Here is a 6,000-nt window from a genome sequence, read left to right as displayed (position 1 = left end):
GGGCTGCGCCCCCGCGGTGCCTGGAGAGACGGGCCCGCCCGCTTATCTGATCTGCAGCTAATTGAAACTCCCTGCTCGCGAAGGTCAGCTCGGTCCCCTGACAGCTGCCGAGCCGAGCCGGGCCGGATGGAAAACCCGGGCTGTGCAGGGCCCGGCGGGGCGCGGTGGGGAGGGGTTACGGGGGGCTGTTTCTGCGGCAAAGTAGACAAAGGCGGCCCCTCCCTCCTCGTGCGCGCTGCTGGGGGTCCCAGAGGTAGCGGCCTTCGCCCTCACCCAGCAGGGCGCTCCGGCAGGGTCACACGGCCTAAGGCCATAGTGGAAGGGGGCGCCCTTTAATCCCTGCGCGCCCGCCCACTCCGCTCCCACGCCGGGGCCCCGTCTGGGGTCTCTGGGAGAGTCACCCCCAACTTCCTGCCCCTACCCCGCCTCCACGCCCCGGCTCTGAGACTTCCTGCCTCCCCGGCTCCGGGCAGCTCAGGCTGTGGGAAGCCGGCGGGGCGGGGGCGGCCCGGTCCCCTCCCCCAGCGCGCTCGACTAGGCGCTGGGGGTCCGGGAGGAAGTGTGCGCGGTGGGAGGGCATGACCTGGCCCCGGGGAGGCCATCCGGTGGGGCAGGTGCGGCCTCAGCCCTGGGAGGGAGGGCAGGCAGGCAGGCTTGTTGCTAATGGTGCTGCTACGGGGGAGGCACCGCGGGGAGCCCCGTTTCCAGGGTTCCGGGTGCGGGTGAGGCCAGCTTAGGAGACTCCAACCCCGCCCGCCGCGCGCTAGGCGGGCCCAGGCCCTGCGCAGCCTGCACGCGTCCCCTCACCTCCCACCTTCTGGGTCTAGGCTGAGGGGCTGCGAGCTCCAAGGGATAAGTGCCGGCCTCCAGGCAGACCGCGCCCTTGAGCAAAGCCTCTTGGGCCTCGGCTTTCAGAGCCTGAAAAAAACAAACAAACAAAAACACCCAAAAAACCAACCATAGCTACCATTTTTCGGACCCTCTTGCCAAACACAGTGTTCAGCGTTTAACGTACTTCGTCTCAAGGCTCCCAGTTCCATTTTGCTGATGAGCAGGCTGAGAGGCAGAGAGGTTGTGACTTGCCCGAAGTCACAGAGCTAGTAAGTTACCCGGGGGGAGGGGGGGGGCGGGGGGGGGCGGCGCTGGGCTGACTCCAGAGTTGCTAACCACGGGTGGTCTCAATTTAGCAAGCGCTTTGGAGTTGTGCCCCTATATAGGTCGATACGCCGCCAGGGTATTCACAAGAGCAGCGAGCCCCTCGGCGGCGTCTTGCCGCACACGTTCCTGTCCTGGAGCTAGGCATGTGTTTCTTGGCGCATTTCCGCGTGCTAGAGCCGGGGGACAGAGGCACAACAGCCTAGCGCGCCGGTGCCTAGGTGCGCCGTTCCCGTTTGGGACCCGGCAGAGTCACAGGGCCTGAGCCGCCGGCTGACTGGAGCGGGGGCGGGGAACTCGGAGTAGAGTCCACGCGGGCCGCGGTGCCTGGGAGGCCGCAATCCGGGCGCCTGCAGCCGGCGAGGCGCGGGGTGACGCGCGGGGGCCCAGCTACCGTGACCTCCTCCGCGGTTTCCATGGAGACGGTGCACTATAAATAAAAAAAAAAAGAGGAGGAATTTCAAACCCGTTTTCTACGGCGCTTGGCGGGAGGGGGGGAGGAAAGCTCTCTTTGAATCGAGTTTCCCATTTCACCTTCCCAGGCGGTGGGAGCGCTTCCCCCGCAGCCCAGCCGGGAAATTGCCGCCCCTCACGCCGCGTGGCGCCCCCCGAGGAAGCTAATTAGCGCTGCCCGGGGAGCTGGGGACTGGGGACCTGGCCCCGGGGGGCCGGGTCCCGCTTCTTGGAGGGGGTGCGCCTACAAATTGCCACACACGCCCCCCCCGCCCCCCCCCCGTCTCTCCAGGCGCGCACGCAGCCCGGCGCGGGCCGGGGCACGGGGCGCAGGCGGGAGGTCGCATCTGCAGCTTTGGCGCAATGAATCAGGCGCGGCCGCCGCCGCCGCCGCGGAGCGCGTCTGGCATCCGGAGTCTCCCGGGATCGAAAATAATTTGGGCAAAGCGGTGGGAGGTGTGTGCGCGCGCGCTCCGAGGGGAGGGCGGGGGAGCAGGCCGGGCGGGGGGCGGGGGGCGGGGGGAGGTGCCATCCGACAGCCCCGCTGTGGTGAGAACAGAGTTGACACTTCTTTCCTTTCCACTTACTGCGGCAAGTACGGAGAGGATGCTTAACCCTCTCGCTGCTTGGAAGATTAGAGGCGCCTCGAGCGCCCTCATGAGGGCGCGCCAGGTTTGGGGGGCAGGTGTTGTAGGCCCTCTGGAGACTGGTCCTTGCTGCCTGTTGGGTTCAGCATTCTGGCTCCTGAAACCGGCATCCCCACCTGAACATGCCTCAAGACGTCCTTCCCGGGGCTTTTCTCGATCCTTCTTTTTATCTCTTCTAGATCTGGCTGGTGTCAGTACTATGGCCACAGTTTCCCAACTTATGCCAAAGGGTGGGGGTTCTTCTGTAGCGGTTTCCCTGTCGGGTGACCCGTTTTTTGACCCTCTGCCTTGGGCACTGGGCCCAGGCGGGGGTGAGTGGTTAGGGCAGCCGGCGCAGGAGTGGGAACCCCACCCTCCTACATCTCCAGCTCCAGCTCTGGGCACCCTTCATCAAAATGGCCAAGTTCCTGGTTTTGCTTCTGATGGCATAAATGTCACTGCCGCCGCTGCATTAAGCACACTCTGTGGGAACTCGGTTTGGCTCTAGGAGCTGGTGCTCAGCCCCCTCAGGCTGCCTGCTGCAGGGGGTTGGGTGGGCCGGCTGGCCAATTGGCCTGGTGGGGTCAGCCTTTGTGTGGGTTCCCTCCTTCCTGCCTCTCCAGCATCTCCAGGCTTCCCCTCCCTCTGCTGTGCTCACCTTTCTTTGGGGAAGGGGGCGTCTGTTAAGACCCTTGAGGCTGTTTGGCTCCAGGATGGAGGGGAGAGATGATTGGGGGGCAGAACTTACTGCTCCCTCTCCATCATCCCCATGATGGGGAGCACCTCTGGAATTCACTCATCTCCCCATTGGAGGAGGTTTGTGCATTGGATAAGGAAGTGTTAGCCAGGCCTCAGAGCATCCTCAGACTTGTGACCTGAAATTCCCCTAGCAGGGCCTAAGCAGGGGTGCTTTCCACTTTCTTTTTTTTTATTTTAATTTTAAATGTTTATTTTTTATTTATGATAGTCACAGAGAGAGAGAGAGAGGCAGAGACACAGGCAGAGGGAGAAGCAGGCTCCATGTACCGGGAGCCCGACGTGGGATTCGATCCCGGATCTCCAGGATCGCGCCCTGGGCCAAAGGCAGGCGCCAAACCGCTGCGCCACCCAGGGATCCCATGCTTTCCACTTTCCTTTACCTTCTTTCCAGCCAAGGGATCCCACCACCCCAGGGATTCTCAAGCCTTGGTGCCCGGCAGACCACTTGACCTTGTGAGCTTATAGATATGGGGAGGGTGGACAGATGAGGGAGTATGTAGAGAGTCTGATTCATTGGGTCTGGGGTGCTCCTGTTGCTGCTTCACAAGAACCCAGAGGAGGCCTTGGCTCTCCCTTTGAGGCTTGACCCCTATGACTTCACCCAGGAGCCAGAGCTGGGAGTCCCAAAGAGGTCTTTGTTGCACAGCCTGGGAGATTGAGAGAGGCAAAGGGACTGTCTAGGATCACCCCATAAGGAAGGGGCTTCATGGTGAAGAGTATGGGCTCTCTTGGCTCTGCCATTAGTCAGTTGCATCCTGAAGGGCAGGTGAGCGAAATTGACCATGCCTTGGTTCCCTCAGTTGTAAAATGCAGATAATACACCACAACACTGCGGGCTTCAGTGGGGCATTGCGTGGAAAGTACTGAGTGCGGGTCCAGGTATTTAGTAACTGTAGGATAAAGGTGAACCTTGACCATCATCGATAGATGATATCACTGTTAGATCACTGTTGGAATCCGAACTGGAACTCAGACCTGTGGTTCAGATAGTAGTGTTGGGGGCAGAAAGCTCGGCCCAACTGTCTCTGGTTCCCCAAGTCTGGTCCTTTGAGGACTCCACCAGGCCCTGGGCAGGGAAAAGTGGGTATGGGGTAGGAGGCATACCCAAAAGTGGGTATGGGGTAGGAGGCAGACCCCTTTGAGGTGGTCTCATCTGTGGGTCTCTGCCCCTGCTGCTGCCACCTGAAGCCTTAGTGCATGCACACATGGGTATCCTTTCTTACTCTTGAGAAATCTTTCCCTCATACAGCCTACTGGACACTGGCCTGGTGAGTGAAGCCTTGCCCCTCCTAGACTTTGGTCCAGCTGCTGCTGCTGCTGCTTCTTCTTCTTCTTCTTCTTCTTCTTCTTCTTCTTCTTCTTCTTCTTCTTCTTCAGTTTATTTATTTACTTACTTACTTAAATAATCTCTACACCGACTGTGGGGCTTGAAGAGCCCCCAAGATCGCATGCTTCTTTTGGCTGGGCCAACCAGGCACCCCCACTCCCTCCCCGCTATACTTCTTTTGTCAAGCATCAGATTCTGTACTGATTGGGGAAAGGCCAGGTAGCTGAGCCACCTCCCAAGGAATGGTGGTGGGACAGGGAGTGTCAACATAGGGCATTTGGGGGGCAGGAACAGGATGGGAAGGGGATACTCAAATTGGAGAGGTATCTGGGGACATGAGATTCCACCTCCCTTTGGAGCTGAATGAGGATGTTGGACCATAACGTGCCTGGAACATAGAGCCAATGTCTGCTTCATTCAGGGGCTTCGGGCCTACTGGTTTCTGAAGTGTCACCAAGGAATTATGGTCAGTATGCAGGCAGTACTTCCTATGAGCCAGGGCTGTGTCCTGGAGAGGGTCCTTAGGTGGTCCCTGGACACAAGAACATTCCATTCTGACTTTGGGAAAGGGTGTGTGTATACTTGAGGCTGGTACATGGCTGAGACGACCTCTCAGAGCTCCTTCTTGGGCTATAGAGAGCTTTGAGCCTTGCTATTCTTGCCCACGCTTGGCCACACATCTACCCTTGCTCAGCCGTACTCATTCAGATTCACCCCAGCCCCTATGTTCTCTTGCATCCATGTTCACTTCTGTGCACACACGTGGTAAAGCACCACACATGAGACACATGGATGTACACCTGTACATGAACACACACAGGTATGCACTCGGGTACCCAGACTCACAGGAGCTAATGTTCATGTAGGTATCCTGATGTCCACACGCATACCTACTTTAACACCCAGGTGCAGACATGTGAGCACACCTGAGCACATGCCAAGGTGTTCGTTCTCTCATCAGCTAATTTGCGTGTATGTGGATTGTCTGTTTCCCGCAAGGAGATTGCTTCATTGCCAAGTACCCCGGAGGACAGAGATTTGTTCAACTGTGCCTAGTACTCAGAAGGTGTACAACGCAGTGTTTTTTTTGGAATAGACGAGTAAATGTATACGTATGTACTGGAACGTGTGAGTCAATAAGAACCAGATAGTAAAAGTACTCACCATTTACTAAGCCTGTCCTTTGTGTCTAATCCTGGGCCAAGTGTTGGCTTCACAGGTACCGTCTCACCTAAGCCTTGTGGCAGCCTAGGAAGCAAGTACTGTTATGAACTCTGTGTAGGCCTGTGGCGATGCAGGCTTCGAGAAACGGTCACTACCTGTATTGGCGGCCCGGGGTGCCCTGACAAAGCACCACATACCAGGTGGCTTCACCCACAGACGTTCATTGTCTACCAGTTCTGGAGAGTGGAAGTTCAGATCACGGTATTAGCAGACTCCTTTTAAGGGCTGTGAGGGAAGGGGCTGTTCCTGTCCTCTGTCCTTGACTCGTAGTTGGGTGTCCTCGCTCTGTCTCTTCATATCATCTTTCCTGTATGCCTGTCTGTGGCCAAATTACCCCTTCTTGTAAAGACACCAGTTGTATTGGATGAGGACCCACCCCAATGACCTCATTTTACCTTGATTATCTCCCTAAGGGATTTATCTCCAAGTAAGGTCACATTCTGAGGTACCAAGGGG

The 6,000-nt window shown here is 58.0% G+C and overlaps 1 protein-coding gene across 1 annotated transcript in view; it reads left to right on the top strand.

The window, feature by feature from the left end:
* Positions 1–1,051: 1,051 nt before the first annotated feature.
* The window catches only part of PSD2 (pleckstrin and Sec7 domain containing 2), a 120,438-nt gene continuing 115,489 nt past the window's right edge, over positions 1,052–6,000 (top strand). The window contains exon 1 of the mRNA XM_055331379.1: positions 1,052–1,100. The gene's annotated coding sequence lies outside the window, so the exon portion shown is untranslated. The remainder of the gene's footprint in view (positions 1,101–6,000) is intronic.

The sequence above is a fragment of the Nyctereutes procyonoides genome, unplaced genomic scaffold (genome assembly GCF_905146905.1).
Source record: "Nyctereutes procyonoides isolate TBG_1078 unplaced genomic scaffold, NYPRO_anot_genome, whole genome shotgun sequence".
NCBI classification, from domain to species: Eukaryota; Metazoa; Chordata; class Mammalia; order Carnivora; family Canidae; genus Nyctereutes; species Nyctereutes procyonoides.
This window is presented reverse-complemented; position numbering and strand designations above follow the sequence as displayed.